Here is an 11,330-nt window from a genome sequence, read left to right on the forward strand (position 1 = left end):
TAAGTTCCAACCTGTCCATTATCACACTAGAATCTGTGAGACACAAATTCCTTATCAGCCTTTGCTCCTCTCCCATTCGCTACCAGCCCTCCAAACTTCTCTCTTCCCCCCCCCCCTCCCTCCTGGCAAACTCTCTGACCTGCCCCTTCTCACTGACCCACCTGACTCCAACCATGAAGCCTTCACTCTGGCCTCTTATCCTCCTTCTCTGCTCCCTCCCAAACGCTTCCCACTCTCAAAAACCTCTTCCCCCAAACTCTCCCGATGCTACATTCCCCAACAACATCTGTCCTGGCCTCAGAATCCCCATGCTAGTACCTAACAGACCCCATCTTTTCAAAAAGCACCGAGGCGCTAACCTCACCACCCTAAAGCCTATTCCCCTAGCAAACCCGCCCAACCATACCTCAGACTCTCTCACCCCAGTCCCTACTCTCTATTGTAATGCCAGATCCGTCAGAAATAAGACCCAAATAGTAAAAGACTTACTCCAGGATTTTGATCCAGGTTTTTTGTGCATCACTGAATCATGGATCGAAAAAGATGACTTACTCACCCAAAATGAACTCTGTCCTCCAGGCTACCATGGTCTTTTCTCTCCTAGAATAAACCGAAAAGGAGGAGGTCTAGCCCTTCTCTACAAATCATTCTTTAATGTTGAGCTCCTCGAAAAGGGTAGTCATCCTTCCTTGGAATTCATGCTAACCTCAATAAACGACGAACTTCGCCCCCACCCTTTAGGCATCCTACTACTTTACCGCCCACCCACCCCCTGGAACAAATCCTCCGACTTAGTTCTTGAGACCATAACAAAGGCCTATCTAAAATTCCAAAGACTATTGATCATTGGTGACATAAACCTTCACCTAGAAGACAACACCAACAAGGACACAACTGAGTTCAAAGACTTCCTCACTTCCTTAGGCTTCACTGCTCCCCCGCCCACCCCTACCCACGAAAAAGGGCACTCCATTGACATCATTAGTTTTCTTGACCTGACTGAGCACAAAACTTCCGCAGACATGACCCGTTGGGAACATGTCCCCTGGACTGATCACCTCCTTGGCTCTTTTTGCCTCCCAGTCTTCATGTCAGCCCTTGATACCCCAACCCATGCCACAAACTTCATCTCCTACCACAAAAAAATCTCAAGTGAATTATTCTGGTCCCAGTTTCTCAACAAACTCCCTCCTCTTCCCAATCACATGGACCCAGACTCAATCTGGCACAACTGGGTGACTCTTTCCGAAACCACATACCGTGTCCTTGCCCCTCTAGCCACTAAACCCATCTCCTACTCTCACAAGGCTCCCTGGTATCTCCCATACCACAGAGAATTAAAACAGAAGTGTCGGGCCCTAGAACGGAAATGGAAAAAAATCAAAATCCCCCCTAGACAAGCAATCCTAGAGAGAAAACATCAAATTCTACAACTCCGTGCTAAAAAAAGCTAGGAAGATTTACTATGGAGATAAAATCTCCAAGTCAAAAAACCAAAACAGTACACTGTTCCACATCTGGCGGAACCTAACTTCTAAAAACAACTCCGCCCCCTCCCATCTCCAAATGACCTAGCCAAATTCTTCAATGAGATCACTACCATAAAGAGTTCGTTCCCCTCAGCTATCTCCTATAACTCTCTTTCCCCGAAAGACTCTGACCCTATCCCTGCCGACAGATCTTGGACTACATTCGAACTTGTATCCGAGACCCAGATCTCTAAACTCTGCCTCAAACTTAAATCCTGCAAGTGTATCCTAGATCCTTTCCCATCCTACCTTTACGAAAACATCCCTGCGCAGGCCATCTCTTCCCTTACAAACCTTATAAATAAAGTTTTACTATCTGGCCTGTTCTCCTCCGAAATGGGACACATTGCCTTATCCCCTCTTCTGAAAAAAGCCGATCTCGACCCTTCCTCACCATCGAACTACCGCCCCATAGCAAACATCCCTCTTTTAACAAAACTTCTAGAGACCATAGTCGCTACTCAGCTCTCCTCCTACCTAGAGAGATTCTCCATTCTCCAACATTACCAATACGGATTTAGGCCCAATTTCAGCACCGAGTCCCTCCTAGTTTCCTTAATCTCAAAGGTGCAACAACTACACGCCCGAAAAAAATTTGCTGTTCTCCTACAGTTTGATCTCTCCGCAGCTTTCGACGTCGTACACCATGACATACTAATCTACCAACTTTCAGAGATAGGAATAGACTCCTCTGTTCTAAACTGGTTCTCAAACTTCCTCCGCGCTCGTTCCTATATTGTCAACACAAACGGCTCCAAATCTGCTTCATGGACACCATCCTGTGGTGTCCCTCAGGGCTCCCCCCTATCCCCTATTCTCTTCAACATGTATATGACCTCCCTGAAGCTCCTCAAACTATCCCCCCTTGAAACAATCTACACATATGCAGACGATATCCTTATCCTCCTCGAAACAGATTCAAACCTTACAAACCTCCAAGAGAACATCTCTTCATACATAACGAGACTTCACACCTGGTCCCTCTCTGTACAGATGAAACTAAATGAATCAAAAACAAAATTACTCTGGCTCGGCCCAAAACTAGCACACCTGCCAACCCTCTTCACTCTACCACAGGCCCTGCTCTGCACCTTGAATTCTCTAGCAAGGTCCTCGGCATCACCATCGACTCCTCCCTTTCCCTCAACGATCACCTGAACTCCTTGGCAAAATTTTGTTACTTCAGCCTCCACATGCTGAGGAAAGTTAGATCCTATTTTCACCAAAAACATTTCACCGTCCTTGTACAATCCATCATCCTATCCAAACTCGATTATTGTAATGCCATCTACTTGTGCCTAACAAAAAAAGTATCCGCAGACTCCAGCTTATCCAGAATACTGCGGCCAAGCTGATTTTTGCTAAACGCAAATCTGATCACGTCTCCCCACTACTTACCAATCTTCACTGGCTCCCAGTACTTTCCAGAATTCATTTCAAATGTTCCTGCCTAGCCTTCAAGATCATTCATGGCATCCTTCCGCCACTAATCCCTCTATCCTTCCTCGCCCAGACGCCTGCCACCACCAGATCAGCCCACAGACATAAACTATCCTTCCCGTCTCTACACGGCATCCTCCATGCAGGTAAACTGGGAAAATCCCTCCTCTCCAAAATCATGGGCCTTTGGAACAATCTCACTGTCCCGCTGCGGAACCTGGGTTCCCTCCAACTATTCCGAAAACAACTGAAAACCTGGCTTTTCCCTAGCATATAACTTTCTCTCCTTCTGTCTACATCCCCTCTTTTTACATGCTTTTGTAAACCCTTCTCCCCTCTCTTCTTATTTTTTAAGCTCTGTAAACCGTGTCGAGCTCCACTTCCGTGGAGATGATGCGGTATATAAACTTAAGGCTTAGTTTAGTTTGAATCCAGCTTTTAGGCAAAGGACTGGCTCCTCCTTCGCCTAAAAGCTCTTGTGTTGGGCATTTGAGACTTAGGATTTTTTTTTCATCGACTATATGTGGTAAGTGTAGATGTTGTGGTGGTCTGGGTGTAGAGGCAGGCCATTATCAAAACAAATCTCCTTTTGGATTTTTTTTTCTTAAAAGGACATTTTCCCTGCTTCTGCTTTCAGCGTTTAAGGCCTAGGCCAAAAGAGGACTTAGATGTCTGTTTGTTTTTATTACGCCCCTCCACGTTTATTTATTCTTTCATGCTAGACATATGTATAAAGGTCACCATTGCTATATTTCCTATTTTTCAAATTTCTTAATCGTTTCTATAGCAGTTTTAAAATTTCAAGATCTAACAAAAGTCACCATTGTGATACTTTCTATCTGTTTCTATAGATGTTTTAAGATTCTAGGTGTCGTTTCTTACAGCATTCATTTTTCTTCCCTGTTTTGATTCTAATTATCTCGATAAGATTGTTTGCTAAGGTTTTAATTTTAAATTGGCAGATCAGATTTTATGTGTTCTTTTCTTGTTCCCTTTATCCCTGTTCTGGTACATTTTGGTATTTTCATACTTTGCACATGCGCAGCTTCAAGCAGTGTTTCATTGGCTCCCTCCCTTGTTCTAATAGATGTGCATACACATGCGTTGTTTTTTTTGTTTCACTTTGGTTTCACTCCAGAGTACAACATGCCAACAAGGTAAGATTACCCCTTTTATATTTTTGTTAGGATTGTTTTTTGGGTCGGTAGTATTTCCTGTTTAAGTCTCCAACATTTTTTGGTTTCGTGCCATGATAGTGTCCTCCCCTGTTCAAATATATCACACTGGTCGGTTCATTTTAGAATTTGTTTTAGTTTTGCCTGCTTTTCTTGTTGATGGATTTTCTTTTCACTTTCATTTTACTTATAGGGCAGATCAGTGTCTTTTTATCTTTTACATGCTCGAAGGATTTTTATCTTACTGATGGGTCAAGTGTCATTGTTTTTCTTACAAATGCCTGCCCTTTTCACTTTTGCAGCATAACAACTTTTTAGACACTGACCTTTTAACGATTTAGCATCATTTTAATGATTATTTTAAGTTTTGCATGTTGGTTTTATTTTTTGATTCTATAACGACTTATGGGACCGCTACAGATGAGAGTTTCTTTTTGTTGGACTAATAAATGTGGCTTTTTCGGTTGTTTTAAGACATCTCACTTGCCTCTTTTGTTGCTGATCCTATCGAGGCTGGGTTTGTGCTTTTCTTCTTGTGCTAATGTTGTCTCTTGAGCAGACCAGCGGCCTTGTGTGCGAAGACTGTCCAGGTGCGCTCCTGAAGCATACATGGACACATCTGTGATGAGTACTTTCTAATGTGGAGGGATGTGAAACAGTAGACCCCTGGAAAGATTGGTCAGATCCATCCACCACTGAAGTGACTGATGAAGAGGCAAGTTGATTGTAATCTTTTGAGAGAAAGGATCGAGAGCCTGAGACCATTGAGATGCTAAGGTCCACTGAGCTGTTCTGAGATGGAGCCTTGCAAAGGGGGTAACAGGGACTGTGGATGCCATGTGTCCCAAAAGCCGCATCAGCTGTCTGGCTGAAATGGTTTGTAGAAGAGAAACTTGCTTGCAAAGCTGAAGCAAAGTGCCTTGTCTTTGTTGAGGTAGGAAAGCCCATAGATTAACGGTGTGATTTGCAGTTTTTGGGATGGTTGAATTTAAGACTTTGGAAAGTTGACTTTGAACCCTAGTTGTTGAAGAAATGCTATTGTCAGCTGTGTTGTGAAAAGCAGATCTTGAGGCAAGGCAGCTTTTATCAGCCAATCGTCTAGATATGGAAATAGTTGAAACCTGTGAATGTGCAAGGTTGCTACCACAACCAAAAGGCACTTGCTGAATACTCTTGGAGAAGAAGCCAGGCCAAATGGCAGAACTCTGTACTGGAAGTGTTGGTGAGCTACAGAAACTTTCTGCGAACAGGGTGTATGAAGATACTGTCATGTGAAAAAAAATTAGGACACCCCATGAAATATTCAGTACTTTCTTAAGAAATGTTCACATATCGATGTCAAATCTTTTTTTTTAATTATCTCTGGAAAAGAAAGTGATTAAATTGCAAGTAAACAACAAAAATTTTCTTTGATTTACTCATGAATCAAAAGATATCCATAAAAATGGATATTTTAACTGAGGAATAAATTAGGACACTCCCCACATATCCTCCCACTTAAAGGAGGGACTTACCAGCTGAGTGGAGCTCACGTGGTGGTGAGGGGGAGATAAGTGAAGAGAGATAGTAGCTACTTTAATAATATTTTTGACACAGCTCTTCTCCTTTTCTATCCTATCAAAATAGATTATTATCCAGGTATAGTAATATCCCAAGCAGTGAGAATAGAGTGGGAATCAAAACAGACATGCGTTGTTGCCTAGACTCTGAGGTCTGTTTCCGGACAGACAGTTGGAGAATCTATGAAAAGGTCTGGATGGGAGGCACAAAACTCAATTTTGTAACGTTCTCAAACTTCCAGGACCCAACAGTCTGCGCCAATCTGAGCCCAAGCTGGCCAACAGGCCGAAAGCCTGCCTCCTATCTAGGTAGGCTTGGCCCCTATCCTGGCATTACTGTGCTTCCTCGAGGCTGAAGAGTGGCGAGCGCCAGAGGCTTGCTGTCTCCTGCCCCCTCTAAACCTCTGCTGTGACCCCTGAAAGGACCTCTGCGTCGCTTGGCCTCCCGGACTCCGAGTTGTCCAGGGTCCTGTCTGGCCCTAGGACAACAGTCCAAAACGTTGGTTATCAGGTCATTCAGACCCTTGCTAAATAGCATCTGTTCCTGAAAGGGAAGCCTGCTCAGTGTGACTTTAGAGGCTGAATCTCCTGCCCACTGTCTGAATAGACACTGTTAATTCACCCCAGACAGGAGCATCTGGGAGTCTTCCACCAAGGTCAGGACTCTGGCCAGTCAGATGTGGCAAAGGAAGCCGAGGCTGCCACCTTAATCCCTAAGGCCAAAGCTTCAAATTGTCTCCTGAGTAGACAATTACGGTCCTGAGTAGCCATCACAGCTCCTTCATTAGGAAAGGAGGTTAGTTTTGGACCATGTGTCTGCACTTAGACAATGCACCTTTGGAGGACTGTGGAAAAGGTTTGTTCCCTTGGAAGCACACCTCCTGTGAATCTCCAGCCCTTGAAGACTCAAGAGGAGGATAAGCTGAATGCTCCCGCCTCCACTCCCCGTGCGCTCCACTGCATGTACAACATGGATGCTCCTCAGCCAGCCATCTGACATAACAGTGGTAGGAAAGCCTGAGAGGGACATCTCTATCAAATCTTAAGAAAAATCGAGAAATTTAGAAGCAAATGGAGGCTTTAGAAAAAAAAAAAGATTGTTTAAAATCCAAGATGGCCACTGCCAGCAAAATTGAGCCAAAAACAGCACATGGAGACAACCCAGAAGCACAAAAAAATGCAGGGAAAAGGGGTTTTAGAGGTGAGGGTCCTTGGCTCTGGCTGCAAAAACTTTCAAAATTACACTTTTGATGTGGTGCGGTGACCCAATTTTTCCTTTACTCACTGTGTGTCATGTGCCTGCCTACTTCAGCTTAGGAGTGCAGCTGGGACAAATGGAGAACTCTACCTCATAGGTTAACAGGACAAACTTGGTTATTGGGATGCCAGTTGGACCTATGTCAGACTAAGCCTCAACCTCCAGAAAACCATGTAGCCAGCTCACTATTAATCCGAGACAAGCCAGGAAAGAGTCAAACATTCTGTGCTCAAGCTCTGGACAAATAAGGGATGCGAGCAGCTATGCAGAAGATGGCCCCTGAGCTACATAAACTACTATTGCAGGCTGGCTAGCTAGGTGTCCAAGGGCTGATCCTTCTGGCAGCAGACTTCCGCTACACGAGTCTGTGCCTTCTCCCAGGCAGAGGTCCCAACAAGTAGGAACTCTAGGCACCGAGCCTCCAACCGAACACTAAGAAATAATACCCTAAAATAATAAAACCGTAGAGTAGAAACACTTGAGCAACTTGCTTGCAGAAAAAAGCAAAGTTGGCAGGAGCAGCTGCCTGGGAAGGAGACAGATTTCAAAGGTGATTGACAGCATTCTGCAAGCAACTTGAAGGTTCAGATGCATAACCCTACTGTTCAGGACTGCTAGGTACATTGCACTAGAATGGAGGGTCATGTGACCTGTCCAAAATCACAGACAGCCTCATTGGGATTTGAATCATAGCCTCCTACCAAACTAGATTTTCTGTTTTCAAGATTTGAACAGCTCTCTTTCGATTGCATCATTTCTGTTTACTTATTCTGAATGACTAGTTTTACAAAGATATAGATATATTATTAACTTTGGTGTTGCCCAAATACAATGAAGTTTGTAAGCATATCAGACTTTCATTATGCAGCATGTGGTACTATTTAGAAATGAAAAATACAAATAAGAGGATGAAAGAATATGAAAAAAGTCGTGTAGAAAAAAAAATCACAAAATAAAAGATAATGATAAAATGGAAATGTTTTAAAATTTAGATCATATTTTCAAAATATGTGAAAGCTGTGTTGACAAACATACATAAGCTAATTGGGAATTCTTTGGAGACTAAATGCTGAAAACTAAGTAATGTTCACCCATTCATGATTTCTATTTAAATTAAGATCTCTGAACAATTTCAGAACTTCAAAAATTCACAAATATTGCTTATGGAATAAAACAGGAGCCTTCCTTTTTAAAGGTCCAATCAACCTTAAACATAGAACTTTGCCTCCCTTCCCCGAGATACATGTACTCCTCAAGATATCAAGCTCATGGCCAGCCATGTGGTACCAAAGAGTAGTACAGCAGAGTCTCCCAAATGGTGTGCTGGGACTCCAAAAGAGGAGTCACACAATCTAGGTGGGCTCTCCATAAGTGCACCATCATTCTGCACCTCCAGGCGACAACACAACTGTATCTGGCCTCAATCATGGTGTCACAGCAACAAAAAAATTGATAAGCATTACAGAGCAATAGGCCTCCGAAAGAAAAAGACAAAAAAAAAAGTGGATAAACTTGAAGAAGAATTAATTTAAATAGAATGAGAAGTGGAGACAAGATGGTGGAAACCGACCAGTAGGAAAGAGGTGCAGCTGTAAAGCAGTGGTCTCAAACTCGCAAACTGTATTTTAGCTTGAGGGGCTTGTTGGTATTGGAAACGTATATGTGGGGGGGGGGGGGGGTGTTTGTCCTTGGCTATCAGTGCAATATAGGCTAAACCAGTGATCTCAAACTAGTGGCCCAGGGGCCACATGTGGCCCATCAGGTACTATTTTGAGGCCTTCGGTATGTTTATCATAATCACAAAAGTAAGATAAAACAGTTTCTTGATCATCTGTCTCTTTAGCTATAAATTACAATATTATTATTAAGAAGGCCAAAAAGAAAGATTTATAAACTATAAAGAGTTTTACCTCATGCAAAATTGTCATTTCTTTAATAAAACATTAACTATTTTTTCTGAGGCCCTCCAAATACCTACAAATCCAAAATGTGGCCCTGCAAAGGGTATGAGTTTGAGACCACTGCTGTAAAGGGAGTTTGAATAAGAAAGGATATTAAAAGGGCATTAGCAGTGAAGGCGAGAGCAGACTAAGAAGAGAGTGGAGGAGGTGGCAAATACAAGTTATGGAGACTAGACCTTGAATTACACCAGTAGCTCTAACTTGAATTTTATCTTTAGAGGATCCTACTCCTCTTACAACCACAGAGCACCGATCGCACACGTTTTATTTTTCCATAGTTATCCTGTTTGGAAATTTAGTGACAATAACTGGAATAACAGCTAATCATGTAAAGTATTCTGTTACAGAGATACCAAGTCAGAAGCATTAGGCATATGACACGCGCATTCCGTTGCCTCTCACACGCATTCCACCTCTCCCTCTCTTTTCTGCTCTCCCCGGTTCAGCATGAACTCGATCCGGCTCGTCCCCCCTCAACCCCCCATCCAACTGTCAAACTCATACCTTGAAGTCACCCACCAAGAATCCTGCAGCTTTCCTTCTCCGGTGCCCCGTCCCCTGACACAACTTCTTTCCCCTCATTCGCGTCCCGCTTTTCCGGAAACAGGAAGTTGCATTAGAGGGTAGGACACTGGAGGAACTGAAAAAGTTACGTCAGACGAAGGTGGGGCCGACGGAGAAGGAAAAATTGTGGGGCATGGTGCGGGTGATCTTAGAAACAGGTTGGGAAATAAGAGACCTGCACGAGAACGAGGTTGACGGAAATCCCGCAAAGATGGCAGTAGTTCCCGCGGGAATGTACGAGCCCCTTAGTGACTACCTAACTACCCAAGCTCCTCCAAGACGACTATGTACCGCCTTCTCCTGTATGTCAGTAATTCAGCGCAGCCGTACAGTTCTCTACCAGGGCTGATGCAGCAAAGCTCTCGCTACGGTATTACCTTTACGGGCCGGCAGCATCAGAAGTCACCTGATCTACTGGCGCATGCTTGTGGTCACCTCCACGTGCAGCCATCGTTGCACGTGGAGGTCGCCACACCCACAGTGGCCTGTGTGTCAGTGAGAGCTTTCCTGCATCATCCCGGGTAGAGAACTTGTTGCACACTGCTGGTTAACTATGGTTTGCTGCTAAAGCGGTAAGTGTTAAACAATGTAACCGGGAGTTATAAAATCGGCACCGCTGTTGATTGCAGTAGTCTTTTTTTTCCCGAATTCTACATAATTTGGAACTTTTAAGATTGCCCTCTGCCAAGGCTCTGTTGTCTCCAAATTAGGCTGTACAGGAAAATAAGAAGAGACACTAAAAATAGCTCAAAGGACCAGCAGAAGTGGCTTCAAAGTCATGGAGGACCCCAGTAATGAGAGCATCCTTGTTATGCTGAAGAAAGTGATTGATTCATCTGTATCAGTGGCGTACCTAGGGTATGTGGCACCCGGGGCCCATCATTTTTTGACACCCCCCCCCCCCATGTAAAAAATATTTTTTTGTAATGACCATGAAACGGAATAAATGGTCAGAATAGAAACAGGCAGTGAAAATTTTCTTATATTCCAAACATAACATAACATAAATTATGTCTGAATTGTCATGACATCAGAAGTACATATGGAGTAGTTGCAGGTGATGCTTGGGACAGTTCTGATTGTGTTAGTTCGGTTTTATGTGTTTTTTGAATAGAAGGGTTTTTATTTCTTTTTGAAGGTTTTGCAGTCTGTGGTCGATGTCAATTGGTTGTAGAGTTGGGGGTCGAGTGTTGCAGCTCGAATGGCTAGGAGGTTGTCGAACAGTTTTTTTCTTTTGACGTTTTGGTTGGAGGGTGTGTGAATGGTGCGTGAGTTCTCCTATGTCTGGTTGAGGTGGATTGAATTATTTAGCTGAAGAAATTAGTTACCCCCTCATCCACACACATTAATTCTCTTCCATTTTTGTTCCCATTATAAAAAACACTGATAAGTTCCCAGAAAAAAAATACATTAAAATAAGAAGTGAAAACAAAGGCCCCTACAGATGAGAACATAACATAAGAATAGCCTAACTGGGCCAGACCAATGGTCCATCATGCCCAGTAGCCCATTCTCATGGTAGCCAATCCAGGACACTAATACCTGGTCAAAACCCAAAGAGTAGCAACATTCCATGCTACCGATCCAGGGCAAGCAGACACTTCCCCCATGTCTTAATAACAGATTATGGACTTTTCCTCCAGGAATTTGTCCAAATCTTTCTTAAAACCAGCTAAACTATCTGCTTTTACCATAACTTCTGGCCACTTCATTTTTAAGTTTAGATCTTTCCTTTCAAACAGAGACCTTGCTAGATGTCAAATACAGCACAAGGTAACTTCACATGGACTTAGCTGTGCAGGAAATGTGAATCTCCTCATACACCCACCATATAGTGCAAAAAT

At 43.4% G+C, this 11,330-nt stretch overlaps 1 protein-coding gene across 3 annotated transcripts in view; it reads right to left on the reverse strand.

Annotated features, from left to right (window-relative positions):
- The window catches only part of GPD2 (glycerol-3-phosphate dehydrogenase 2), a 248,117-nt gene extending 238,233 nt beyond the window's left edge, over positions 1-9,884 (reverse strand). Inside the window, exon 1 of one of the 3 annotated variants that reach the window (XM_033943995.1) lies at positions 9,864-9,884. The gene's annotated coding sequence lies outside the window, so the exon portion shown is untranslated. Of the gene's footprint in view, positions 1-9,426; positions 9,811-9,863 lie in introns of those variants that run through there. The other 2 variants (XM_033943994.1, XM_033943993.1) reach the window with 2 other exon arrangements.
- Positions 9,885-11,330: the final 1,446 nt, after the last annotated feature.

Source organism: Geotrypetes seraphini, chromosome 5, assembly GCF_902459505.1.
Source record: "Geotrypetes seraphini chromosome 5, aGeoSer1.1, whole genome shotgun sequence".
In the NCBI taxonomy this organism is placed as follows: domain Eukaryota; kingdom Metazoa; phylum Chordata; class Amphibia; order Gymnophiona; family Dermophiidae; genus Geotrypetes; species Geotrypetes seraphini.